Source organism: Dermacentor albipictus, unplaced genomic scaffold (genome assembly GCF_038994185.2).
Source record: "Dermacentor albipictus isolate Rhodes 1998 colony unplaced genomic scaffold, USDA_Dalb.pri_finalv2 scaffold_28, whole genome shotgun sequence".
NCBI lineage: Eukaryota > Metazoa > Arthropoda > Arachnida > Ixodida > Ixodidae > Dermacentor > Dermacentor albipictus.
The window spans coordinates 2685276-2698961 of record NW_027225582.1 but is presented as its reverse complement, the minus strand read 5'-3'; the positions used below and the strand labels follow the sequence as shown (position 1 = coordinate 2698961).

At 47.4% G+C, this 13686-nt stretch overlaps 4 non-coding genes across 4 annotated transcripts; all 4 read right to left on the bottom strand.

Moving 5' to 3' along the window:
* Positions 1-414: 414 nt before the first annotated feature.
* On the bottom strand, positions 415-487 carry TRNAV-CAC (transfer RNA valine (anticodon CAC)). Its single transcript has one exon. It is a non-coding gene; the product is annotated as a tRNA-Val (tRNA).
* A 5089-nt stretch (positions 488-5576) lies between these two features.
* On the bottom strand, positions 5577-5649 carry TRNAV-CAC (transfer RNA valine (anticodon CAC)). Its single transcript has one exon. It is a non-coding gene; the product is annotated as a tRNA-Val (tRNA).
* A 227-nt stretch (positions 5650-5876) lies between these two features.
* On the bottom strand, positions 5877-5950 carry TRNAV-CAC (transfer RNA valine (anticodon CAC)). The gene has a single exon. It is a non-coding gene; the product is annotated as a tRNA-Val (tRNA).
* A 5777-nt stretch (positions 5951-11727) lies between these two features.
* TRNAV-CAC (transfer RNA valine (anticodon CAC)) lies at positions 11728-11800 on the bottom strand. Its single transcript has one exon. It is a non-coding gene; the product is annotated as a tRNA-Val (tRNA).
* Between the last annotated feature and the right edge of the window lie 1886 nt (positions 11801-13686).

Below are 13686 nucleotides of genomic sequence, written 5' to 3'. Positions count from 1 at the left end.
GCCTTTTCGTTGCATTCGCATCGCAGAGGGTCACTGCCCAGACGTGGTTGATTTGGTACGCCCCTATGCATACCACGTCCGGAAGCAGTCCCGTCGGCAGAAGGGCGTCCCTGAAATCTTCCACCTTGTACGGTCTCGCACGTACATCACCGTGCAAAAACACGGTGTTAATGACCATTTGTCCTTTAGGCAGTTGCGTCAAAATAAACGCATAATCCTTATCATCGGCGAGCCTGTTTCCGCGGCCAGAAGTGGCCGCTGTCGCTGCTCCACTGGAGCCCATGATTCTGCTGACCGCTCAGCTCGGCTGCCGGAAGCAGAATCACACCAAGGGAATCGAGCACGCTGCGGGTGATTTTGCTCTCTCTTTTGCTATGCGTGTATGGGATTGCAATAGAAAAAACGAAACTACAATGTTCTCGCCCGGGATCGAACCGGGGACCTTGCGCGTGTGAAGCGCACGTGAAAACCACTGCACCACAGGAACCTTTTTTTTTCTTTATTGCCGGTTTGCAATGCATACAAATATGAACAAAACACTGCGAGAAAAAATTTTAAAAGCGTCTGCCACTCTGAGGCGGACGCGAGGCATTTAAAATCACTTCATAGGTGCCAGCTCATCTAATACTGAAATCCAGTCATTGTCCTCGTTTCTGGCCTTGTACACTTCCCGCATGAGGACCATGCTCTCAATAAAGTTTTCCCTTGAAGACTGAATATTATTATGCTCATGACGTATCGCCATCCGTGTTTTCCATAGACTCCATAGACATAATAACATCAACATATCATGAGGGACTCCATCGTCATTTGATGTAGGGAGAAAACGGATACCGTACGGCGTCACCGGTAGCTCCTTTTTTAATGTTTGTTGCAAAATGTCCCGCAAGAATACTGCGTCTGGGCAGTCCAGGAACATGTGCTCTATGGTTTCTGGTTTTCTGCATATTAAACAGTTTACTGACCATGCTACAAACAAGCCCTTTTGTTCGAGCCATGGCTTAACTGGTAACGTTTCGCTGTGAAGTTGAAAGAAAAAGGACTTGGCTGACGAGCGCACCGGCATCCGCTTTACTCTCTTTAACACATTTCCTCCATTTTCTATACAAAACTTCGTCCTATATATAGGTGTAGGCAGCCATGTGTCGACAACATCTTTGTAGAGTTTCTTTCGCTTAACACTGCTTAAATACTCTAAAGAAAAACGCGTGCACAAGAATTGGTACGCCCATACAACTTCACGCAGGAAGCCCTTGATAGTTGTTCTCGCTGGTCGCGTTGACACAATATAATTTGGTAAAGCGTCACTCAGACGCTCCTGAAACACAGTTAATAAAAATACATTTTGTTGATCGCGCAAGAACATAAAACTTGAAACCACTTGCTTCAAAAACAAGCGAGCTAGGCCCAGGCCGCCTCGTTTAACCGATGTGAACCAATTGGCGCGGCTGGTACGTTCCCACACAGATCCCCAGATAAATACGGCAAATTCCCGGTGCAGTTTTTGTATGCTCGTTCTTGATGCGCATATGGCCTGCAGCACGAACCAAATCTTGGCGACGAGAAAGAGGTTGCATACGGTTGCTCTCGCGAACATGGAAAGGTCCCTCCCACCAAATCTTTTTGTCTTTTCCTTCACTTCTGTGCATTGCTCTTTCCAGCAATCTTTCGTGTCCCGAAAATGCTGTAGCGGTACACCGAGGTACCTCATAGGGGTAGTCGTCCACTGTACACTTCCCATTTCACTGGGAAAATGTTCCCAACCCCCATGCAATATGCCTACTGATTTTCCCCAATTAATGACACTTCCTGACATTTTACAAAAACTTTTGGCCACATCAACCGCTTTATTAACGCTTTCTTTATCCCGACAGAACACTGCTACGTCATCTGCGTATGCTAGTATCTTTATTTCACTCGTGCCTACCCCATAACCTACGATTTCACTACACAAAAGTACCTTTAAACAAAATGGCTCTAAATATAATGCAAAAAGCAAACGTGACAAACAGAAACCTTGTCTCAAAGAAGATTGGATTTGTATATTTTCTGATAATGCATTACTAATTATAATCGTAGAAACTATTTGATCATAACACATTTTAACACCTTCTAGTAACATACATCCAACGTTCACATGTTCAAGTATAAGAAAAAGGATTTTATGCGCCACCCTATCGAATGCCTTTTCAAGGTCCAACTGTAATATTGCCACCTTCTCTGAAAAGGCATCACAGCACTCAAGGACCGTGCGTACCACTTGAATGTTTGTCATAATGGACCGTCCTTTTATTCCACACGTTTGGTGTGGTCCAACTAACTTCTGTATGACCGACTGTAGTCGCCTCCCGAGAACTTTCGTGTATATCTTGTAGTCTGTATTTGTAAGGCTAATGGGACGATATGCCCGGACCGAGAGGAGAGTTTGAGGGTCTTGACTCTTTGGTATTAATACCACATGGCTCTCGCGAAACGAAGGTGGTAGAACTTGTTTCTCATATGCCTCATTAATTAACTGATGCAAAATTATTGCCATTTCCTTTTTAAAAGCCTTATAAAATGCGGCGCCTAATCCGTCAGGCCCTGGCGCTTTACATACATCTAAGTCTTTTATTGCTTGTTCTATTTTTGCGATAGTAATTGGCTGCTCAAGGTTCAGCCTTGCGTCGTCATCCAACTTTGGAAGCAGCGTTAAAAATTCACTATCGAAACCTTTCGAGTGCTCGCGTTTACTGCCTAACAACTCGCTGTAATATTCATAAAAGGCCCGCTGAATGTGTTGGTTTTCATGTACAATTGCGTTTCCATATGTGATGGCCCTTATCTCCTTTTGTGAAGTGTAGCCTTTTTCGTCCGACAGAGCTCTTTTGGTCAGTACTTCACCACACCATAATCTTTCTGCGCTCGCACGTATAACCGCACCTCGATATTTCTCTTGATCGCCGCTTTCTAACTGAGCTTTTACTTCTTTTATTCCCTTCGCAAAGCTACCTGGGCAAGCACCTTCCATTGTTAAGTAGAAGTGAAGTTGACACTGCAACTCTTTTTCTTTTCTTTGTTCCTCCCGTCGTAAGGTGCATGATCTTTCCATTGCCATTAACTTCGTTTCCTGTTTGAAACATTCCCATGCTTCTGCAATACTTTGATGGTCCTTTTCTAATAGGTTCTGAATATGATCTTTAATTTTCTGAACAAAAACATCATCATCTAGGAGTTTGGAGTTTAATTTCCACAACGCCGAATTAAATTTTGGTTTTCTAGGGCCCAACGCAAACATAACTAAACAGTGGTCACTATATGACACAGATTTTACCTCATAGTTGCTACACATTGGAATCAAATCAGCAGACATATACACTCGGTCTAATCGTGCGTGGCTGACTCCTTGAAAATGCGTGAACCTTGTATTCGTACCATTTCCCATGACGTGGCCCACATCTAGCACATTCACTTCGCCAACAATTTCGGCTAAAAATTGCGCGCTTGCGTCGTGCACCGGCGGGCTTAGGACTCGGTCCTCAGCGTAGCACACACAGTTAAAATCCCCCATCAATAAAATGTTGGTTTGACAATTCAATTGGCTTTTGAGGCATTGAAAGAAACCCTTGCGTTCATATTCCTTGTTAGGTGCGTACACACCTATCCCTCGCCACTTCACTGCTCCAATAACAAAGTCGCACGCTATTTGTCGTCCATTAACATTACAAACCATGCTTTCAATAACTACGTCGAGAGAACTGCGAACAAAAAAAGCGCACCCACCAGACCTACCGACACAATGTGACACACTCACATAATACCGTGGACGAAAAGTCGCTACCATACGTTCCGTTCCTTCTTCACTTTCGATTTTAGTTTCTTGCACTGCGATAATGTCAAGATCGGTTTCCATGAACAGCCTGCTTAGCTGGTACTGTTTACGTTTAGAACCAAGGCCTCTTACATTTATACTTCCAAGACGTAACGCGACATTCGTGGAATTCATTTTGTTATGAAGAAGGAAAAGACCGGTCATGGCCTACAATCACTGCACATAACTCGCTGCACACTCACGTTTACCGGCATAGCGCAGCGCAAACCATCCTCTGGACTGTCGTTGTTGGATGCCATATCTATGAATTTCCATCGCGAAACTTGCGTCTTGTTGCAGTCGCCCACTACCCCACCGTTCCCCGGCACACCCCCTCCCCCCACCCCACAAAAAAAATAACAGGAAAACGGAAAGCGTCTGTAGGCACATTCTCATGCTATGTCAGCGTTGACGCCGATGGTTTCCTATCGGGCGGCACATTCGGCGCCGGCTTCAAAGTCGGTCGCCGGACGTTGGTCGTCTTCAAAGGCGGCTCGCTTTGAACCGCTTTGATTTTTCCTGGTTCGCCGTCATTGCTCACCTCAAGGGACCTCTTCGACGCCGTACCACTTGGGCCACTGGTGTCCATAGGGGTTGCCTTCTCCGCTTCTGTCTTCTTTTTGTCTTTGCTGCTGTCCTTTGTGGCGACCTTAGTCACTGCGTCCTTGGCAGACTTTTCCACGTCCGCCTCTGTTCTTTGCACTTTATCGTCCTTTCCATGCTTGACAGTGCTGCTGGCCCCGTCAGGCGTAGCGAGGATTTTTGCCTTTGAGCCTTGCGTAACGTCGGACCCACCAGCCGCTTCCTCGGCATCAGCGGCATCCATGACGTGCTCTTGTAATACCTCGTCAGACTTTGCGGGGCCTGCGATGTTCGCATACGTCCGCACACACTGGCTGTCGTCGTGGCCAAAGCGCCGGCAAATAGCGCAGCGCGGTACGCGACAATCCCTCCTGATATGTCCCGTGCGGTTGCACCTCAAGCATAGGGGAGCCCTTCTAGGGGCTACGAGAAGTGCCAACATACCGGCTACTCGAAACTGATGTGGCAGATCCTCGATGGTCACGCCCGCCTTCAGCTTCAAGGTTACGGTGCGCGTTGTCGAACCTTTGTCCGTGATGCCTTGCACACGCCAGCGTTGTCTGGTCACGTCACCGGCTTTTCCATATGCTGCGAGTGCCGCGCGGACGTCTTCGTCTGGAACATGGTGAAGGAGCCACAAAACCTTCACGCGTATCTCCTGGTTAGCCGGGTCCAACACAAGGCACCTTCTTTCTTTTACCTCAGCTTCGCCGCACGCCAACATTTTTTTTGTAGATTCCGAGTTCCTGAACGTAACCGCCCAAACGTGGTTCATCTGGAACGCACCCAAGGTGACAACCTCGGGCAGTAGTCCCAGACGAGCCAGCATGTCCCGGCAATCTTCGGCGCGAAAAGGTCTTGCCGTCACGTCCCCGTGAAGGAATACAGTATGCAAAACGCAGGGTCCTGTAGGCAGTTGCGGCAAAACAACTTGGTATTCTTTGTCTTCATCGCCAATAAACCTGTTTCCGCGGCTCGGCTGAGCCGCAAACACCGCCCCACCGGAGCAAGTCATTCTGCGTCCGCACCGAACGGTAGCTGGAAGTAGAATCCTGCACCACTGGAACCGAGCACGCGGCGGTTAATTTTGCTCCCCCTTTTGGTGTGGGTGTATGCGATTACAATAGAGAAAACAAAAGTAAGATGTTCCTGCCTGGGATCGAACCGGGGACGTTGCGCGTGTGAAGCGCACGTGATAACCACTGCACCACAGAAACCGAGCATGCGGCGGTTAATTTTGCTCTTCCTTTTGGTATAGGTGTATGTGTTTGCAATAGAAAAAACAAAAGTAAGATGTTCCTGCATGGGATTGAACCGGGGACCTTGCGCGTGTGAAGCGCACGTGAAAACCACTGCACCACAGAAACCGAGCATGCGGCGGTTAATTTTGCTCTCCCTTTTGGTGTGGGTGTATGTGATTGCAATAGAAAAAACAAAAGTACAATGTTCCCCGCCCGGGATCGAACCGCGGACCTTGCGCGTGTGAAGCGCACGTGATAACCACTGCACCACAGGAACCTTTTTTTTCTGTATTACCGTTTAGCAACAACAATACACACACAACACACAAAAACTCAAGACGTTGTTACAACACAATTTGTCAATACATTGAGCGAAAAGCCATCAGTCGTGCTGGGACTGACGTTGTCACTTAAAATTCCTTTATAGTGACTAAAAGTTCTACTCTGGCTACTCAGGGAGAAAGACATTTCTTTGCTTTTTCCACTTCTAACAACCGAGCAATGCTCTCTCGAAAGTACAGCCTTGCTGGTCTTCCATCCAGTGTACAGTAGAAGCCAGCCATTCGTGAGCGCCATATACTCTGCAGGCCTGTCAGCATGATTAGATCGAATGGTACTCCTTCGTTGTCTATCGCAAGGTACCTAATGCCATGTGTGTCTAGTGGGAATTCTTTTTTGATTGTCCTCTGCAACACATCCCAGAAGAACACCGCTTCCCAACAGTGAAGGAAAACGTGGTCAATCGTTTCCGGCTTTTTGCAAATAATGCAGTGAGACCCCCATGGCATATAAAGCCCACGCTCCTCTAAGAAGGTTCTCACAGGGAGAGTTCCGGTATGCAGTTTGAAAGAGAAAGTTTTTGCACTTGGTGCTGCATGCATTCTTTTATTCCGTTTGAGTACGTTCTGACCCAGGCCTGCACTGTATATCGCCCTGTACAACGGGATTGGCAACACCTTATCACATAAGTCTTTATACATATTCCTCTTTTTACCAGAATATAAAGATTCATTAGAAAAAACGCACACTCGAAAATCGCATACTCGCTGCTACTTCCCGAACATAACCTTGCACCGTCCCCGTCAGGACTTGCGTGCTAATAACATATTCAGGTAGCGGTCGCCCTAATCTGGCCTGGCACACCGTTTGCAGAAATGGGTCGCTGACCTCGCGAAAAAAGAAAAATCTAACTAATTGTTTGAGAAAAGGGTGTGCCAGTCCAAGTCCCCCACAATTTACACTCTTGAAAAAATTTGTGCGACTGCACCTTTCCCACGTCGATCCCCCCACAAAGGTCGCAAAAACCCTATGCAGTTTCTGCACATTTACCCTAGAACAATGCATCACTTGGATCACATACCATAGCTTAGCCACAAAAAAAAATGTTACACACGGCTGCCCTCGCAAACATGGAGAGATAATTCGCCCTCCAAGCATTCGCCTTTTCGCGTAAGAGTTCTGCTTGTTGCTTCCAGTAGTCATTATTATTTTTGTAGGACTCAAGTGGCACACCAAGGTACTTCACAGGCGTTTTCTGCCATACAACATTGGTAAAAATGCCCGGGGTGAACGGCCACACGCCGTGCCAAAACTTCAGACACTTTCCCCAGTTTACTCGGCTTCCTGTAACGTCACTGAAAAATTTAACACTTCGAATGGTTTCTTCGATGCCTTCGTAGTCAATACAACATACCACCACATCATCGGCATATGAGAGCAGTTTTACCTCTGAAGATTGTTAGCGAAAAGCACGGATAGAATTATTTTCAATTATTCACAAACATAAGGTTTCAATACATATACAAGCAAAAGTGGACTGATGGGCCAGCCTTGATGCACGGAACGCTGCACTTTTTTGGGGGCCCCCAATTCTTTGTTAATAATTGGTCTGGTAGAGCAGTTCCGATACGCCAGAGCTACACCATCCGTGATGACGGATCCGACATTAATGTGTTCCAACATTGCAAACAAAATAGCATGCGCTATGCAATCAAATGTCTTCTCCAGATCCAACTGAAGTATGGCCACACACGCTTCAAGGGTGTCACAACATTCAAGAACTGAGCGCATCTTGTGAACATTCGTCGCTATAGTGCGACCCTTAATTCCACACGTTTGGTGTGGGCCGACTATGTCTTTAACAACCGACTGAAGTCTACCTGCTAAGACTTTCATTAGTACCTTTAGTCTACATTTGTGAGTGTTATCGGTCTGTATGATGTTACACTTTTCAACTTATCTACATCCTTTGTCTTCGGAATCAACACCGTGTGTGATTGACCGAAAGATGGTGGTAACTTCTTACCATCGTACGCTTCGTTAAAAATTGCGTGAAGTACTGCTGACAATTCCTTTTTAAACCACTTGTACCACAGAGCGCAAAGACCATCAGAGCCCGGTGACTTGCCAGGATTCCAATCGTCAATTGCGTGTTCCCCTTCAAAAACAGTTATCGGCGTTTCTAATGCAACTTTTCTTTCTGCAGTTAGTTCAGGCATTCTTCTCAAGAAGTTCGTCTTAAAGCGTTCTAGGTCCACCTGGCTATATGCGAACAGATTTTCGTAGTGTTCAAAAAACGCACGTGCGATACTATCATTACATGCAACTTCGTTACCACCCACCTCGATCACGTCAATATGATTACGTCGAACGTGCGATTTTTCCAGTCCGAGCGCCCTTTCTGTGGGCGCCTCCCCTATCGCGAAGGATTCGGCTCGAGCACGAACTATCGCTCCGGGATAACGTTCTTCATCATGCAGTTCAAGTTTCTGTTTAATATTCCGTATGTCGCTTTTGTATGCTCCCGGTTCTTGGCACTCCAGTTCTGTCAGCTTTTCCAAGATTATTCGCAGTTCCTTCTCTTTCTTTTTTGTTTCGTGCATTATCGCGAAGGAACGATCGATGGCTTTCATTTCAATGCTCTGTTTAAACTCTTCCCATCGATCTATTAATTCACCCTCGCCGCTCATTAGAATTTTTTTGATGCAGTCCGATACATATTCCCCGAAACATTCGTCAGTAGTTAAGTTTGAATTCATTTTCCACAGCTCCCAAGAGAAGCTGCCGCCTTTTTTCTTCCTTCCTATGTCACATTTAGCCAGACAATGATCAGCGAAGGAAATAGGATATACACTGTAACTATTAAACGTTGGTATTGCTTGAAGCGACAAGTAAATACGATCTAAGCGCGCATGGCTATTTCTTTGAAAGTACGTGAAACGCACATCTCGCGTCCATATCATACATTCCGCCAAACCCGCTAATTCGCATTCAGTAATTATCTCGTTCAAAACAACCCTACTTCTATCGCTCCTTAATCCTCTATTAGACCGATCTCGGGCACTGAGAAGACAATTAAAATAACCTAACAACACCATCTGCTTTTCAGAAGTCACATACACTTTTAACATGGAAAAAAACAAAGCCCGTTTCTCCAACGCATTTGGTACACAAATACGTACCACCCGTCATTCGATTCCATGCAAAGCAAAATCACAGAAAACTAATCGACCAGATCGACATGAATAAAAACATTGCACCGTTATACCGCGTAATTTTCTAACAAACAGCATGCAGCCCGCCGCCGTCCCTAAGGCGTAGTACCGCGTAGTACCGTGGCGTAAATCGCTGCACCATGCTGCGGGTCTCTTCGTCACCATCTACTTTTGTCTCTTGCACGGCTAACACGTCAAGGTCATAGTCCACCAGGAGCCTACACACTTGGCTCTGCTTTCGCTTGGCGGCCAGACCTCGAACGTTTAGCGTGGCCAATCTAAGCGACGGCTTGGGAGCCATGATTATAGGTCTAGTGAAAAGATTTTGCCCAGAGCATGGTGTTTACCTTTTGCGCCTAGCACACAGCTAGACGCCCCCGGAGCCGCCCGGTGGACCGGTACCACTGGAGAGCTGTGGCGGCTTCTTCTCGGACTTCTTGTCTGCGTTAGCGGTGTTCGGTCGTGGCTTGTAGCTGCTGAGCCTGCCCGTTGGCGTCTTCGAAGGCGGTCTGTCTTCCCCTCTTCCTTGGTTCGCTGCGCTGCTGTCCGTAGCCTTCTCAAGAGGCCGTTTGACCGAGGCTGCAACGTTGCTGCTCATAGGGTCGTTTTGCGCCGACTGGTCTTCAGCTGCCTTCATTTGCTCGCTGGCTTCCGTTAGGCTGCTCTTACTTTCTTCCTTGGTCTTTTCTGCTGGCTTTTTTTGCCGCACCTTCGGTAGCGTTTTCCTTGTCCGGTGGTGTCCCCGCGCCCGCATCAGGTGCAAGCACACCGCCTACAGCACGTGAGGTTGCGTAATCTCCTGCCCCATTCGCCGTGTCTTCGGCCTCGGCCGCATCCATTACCAACCTTGCTGTGTCGTCGCCTCCGGCTGGCCCAGTCATGGAGGCGTATGTACAGCCGCGGCCACGTCTGTGTAGAGCGCGCGAGCAGACAGCCTTGCTCTGCGGGGCGACACCGTGCGGCAGTTGCGGGATCTGACGCACTGTGCCCAGGAGCATGCGCGGCCTAATAGACATGCAGAACTACATTGCACGAGTGGCAACGTTGAAACGGGCAGTTGTTTAAACGAATATGTACGCTTCCTCAGGGGGCTCTCGGTATAGCCATGCCAAAAAATTACGCGTTTCAGCTGATAACACGCGCCCGACTCCATCGCTCTTTGGGACATTGTGCGCCCCGTAATAGCTATTGCGCGTCGCTCATCCGCTGTCAGTCGGAGAGCCATTGCGAATGAATTCTGCGAAAAGGTTTGACTTCTATGTCTAATATAGGCAGCACGCATGCGATGTTGTCATTTTATTGGCCGATAATATTATCTGCGATTGGTGAAGACATAGTTTTTCATATCAAGTGTCCTGATAGACTCGCACACGCTATCACTCACGTGCGCAATTCCCTTGTCATCGCGCGTAGTAAGATGGCGCCCTCGGGTAATGCGCACAACCGGCAAAACACGTGCGCTCACCAGCATAATTTCTGGTTTAAAGCAGCGTGCGCCGACCTGCATGTCTATTAGGCCGCACATGCTCCTGGACACAGTGCGTCAGATCCCGCAACTGCCGCACGGTGTCGCCCTGCAGAGCGAGGCCATCTGCTCGCGCGCTCTACACAGGCGCGGCCGCGGCTGTACGTACGCACTGGTCCTCGGCGTGTCCAAACCGACGGCAATGCGAGCACCGGGGAACCTCGCAGTCTCGTCGTATATGAACAGTGCCTTGACAGCGCAAGCACTGCATTGGCCTGCCAGGGACGACGACTAGGGCCAGCTCACCGGCCACCCTAAATTGGTGCGGGAGATCTTCCACCTTCACGCCGCTGTTCAGCTTGAGCAAGACGGACCGTGTAGTCGTCCCCTTGTCGTTGATACTCTGAACGCGCCATTGCTCTCGGGTGACTTGTACGGCATTACCGAAAGCCGCTAACGCCGAACTTACATCCTCATCGGCCACACCATGTATTAACCAATGAAGACGCAGCCGCACGTGCTGGTCCTGAGGGTCGACCACGATGCAGCGCCGACCATTTACCTTCAGCTCCTTGACTTCCAGCATCCTTTTCGTGGCATCCGCGGTGTTCATCGTCACAGCCCAGACGTGGTTAATCTGGTAGGCCCCCAGCGCAAGCTGGGGACCTACCAGATTAACCACGTTTAACCTACCAGATTGACCAGATTAAAACTTCCGGCAACAATCCTGTTGGGCCAAGAGAGTCCCGGAAATCTTCTAATTTGTAGGGTCTAACTCGCACGTCGCCGTGCAAAAACACGGTATTTAGCACGACGCGCGTCGCCGTGCAAAAACACGGTATTTAGCACGACGCGCCCCTTTGGCAGTGGAGGCAAAATTATCTGATAGCCTGCGTCGTCATCGCTGTTCCACCTGTTTCCGCGGCCAACAAAGGCCGCTGTCGCCGCTCCACTGGAGCTCATGATTCGCCGTCGGTCGCGCTCGGTGCCCGGAAGTAGAATGCTGCACCAAAGGAACCGAGCACGGGGCGGGTGAGTTTGCTCCCCCTTTTGGCATGGGTGTATGCGATTGCAATAGAAAAAACAGAAGTACAATGTTCCTGCCCGGGATCGAACCGGGGTCCTTACGCGTGTGAAGCGCACGTGATAACCACTGCACCACAGAAACATTTTTTTCTTAGTTATTGCCAACATGGCACAATACAATGGATAAACAACATCATAACATCACAATAAAGATGCTAGCTTGTGTCTGGCTAGCATAAGTGGGCTGAAAAACGCTTAACGGTCAGCAGTTCGTCCAGATAAACACATCCATCTGGCTTTTCCTCCTGTTTGTACACATCTCGTAAATATGCAATGCTTTCGTGGAAGTTGTCCCGGGCTGACCTGGCGTTGACGTCCGCATTACGCACTGACATTCTGGTTTTCCAAACACTGTGCATTACTAGAATCATCAGCATATCGTACGGCACACCTTCGCTTTCAACCGGAAGAAATCGAACACCGTAGGTTGTGAGCGGCAGTTCCTTTTTTCAGGGTTCTTTGCAACATGTCCCATAGGAATAAGGCATCGCAACGATCGAGAAACATGTGCTCGATTGTTTCAGGCCTTTTGCATATTACACAATCTACCGACAATGGCACCAACAACCCTTTTTCCTTTAGCCACGGTATTGTATAAAGTGTGCCGCTATGGAGCATGAAAAAGAAGCTTTTGACTGACAATCGGATAGCCATTTTTTAACCCTTTTTAGCACATTGCTGCCTGGCCCAGAATTGTACATCCTTCGATACAAGAGAACAGGCATCATCGCATCAATTAGGTCTTTGTAGAGGTGTTTTCTCTTGACCTCGCTGAGATATTCCATTGAAAATCTTACTTTTAGAAACTGGAAAGCAGCAACAATTTCATGCATGTATCCGCGGACATTGCGTTGCATATGGGTGCATGATGACACAATAACATCAGGCAATGCGTTCGCCAATCTCACTTGCAGAACACCTCTTCAAACATGATTGTTTTGATTGCGATAATATACGAACCTAGAGACAATCTGTCTCACGAACAAATGAATCAAACCCAGTCCTCCCTATCGCACTGGAAGGAACAAATTTGTGCGGCTCACCCTTCCCCATGATGAATTCCATACCAAAACAGCCAACACTCTATGCAGTTGTTGAATACCCATGCGCGACATGTGCAAAACTTGCAGAAGATACCATACTCGAGCACTAAAAAAAGTGTTACATACTGTGGCACGGAAAAAATGGATCGATCTCGTCCTCCCCATTTTTATGTTTTTTTCTCGAGCCTTGCCTGTCTCCTCTTTCCAGTGTTCTTGTGTATCCTTGTAATGTTGTAGTGGTACGCCTAGGTATTTACTTGGAGTAGTCGTCCACTGAATGTTGGCGTGCGTGACAGGCACACTATCCCATTCTCCATACCAGAAACCCTGACATTTATTCCAGTTTATTCTGCTCCCTGTGTATTGACTGAAAGCTGTGGCATCTTTTATCGCATTTGTTACACTTTCTCTGTCGGTACAGAACACAGCTATGTCGTCGGCGTAAGATACTATTTTGACATCACAAGACATAATACGAAAGCCTCTTATTTCCTCATTTTGAATAATCTTTACACAAAATGGCTCTACATAAATGCTGAAAAGTAGTGACGACACAGGGCACCCTTGTTTCACTGAAGAGACGACATGGATGCTTTTGCTAACTTCTTTGTTAATTATAATTGAGGCTGAGCATCCAGCGTATGACATTTTTACACCTTCCAGTAATATTTTCCCTACATTTACATATTCCATAATGGAAAACAATATTTCATGCGTAACCAGGTCAAAAGCTTTTTCCAGATCTATTTGGAGCATTGGCACGTGGTTGGAAAAACATCACAACACTCTAAAATATTTCTTGCTATATGAATGTTCATCGTAATGCTCCCACTTTTTATTCCGCACGTCTAGTGTGGTCCGACTATATCGTTATTAAAACCTTGTATTCATCTTGCAAGGACTTTCATGAATATCTTGTAATCTA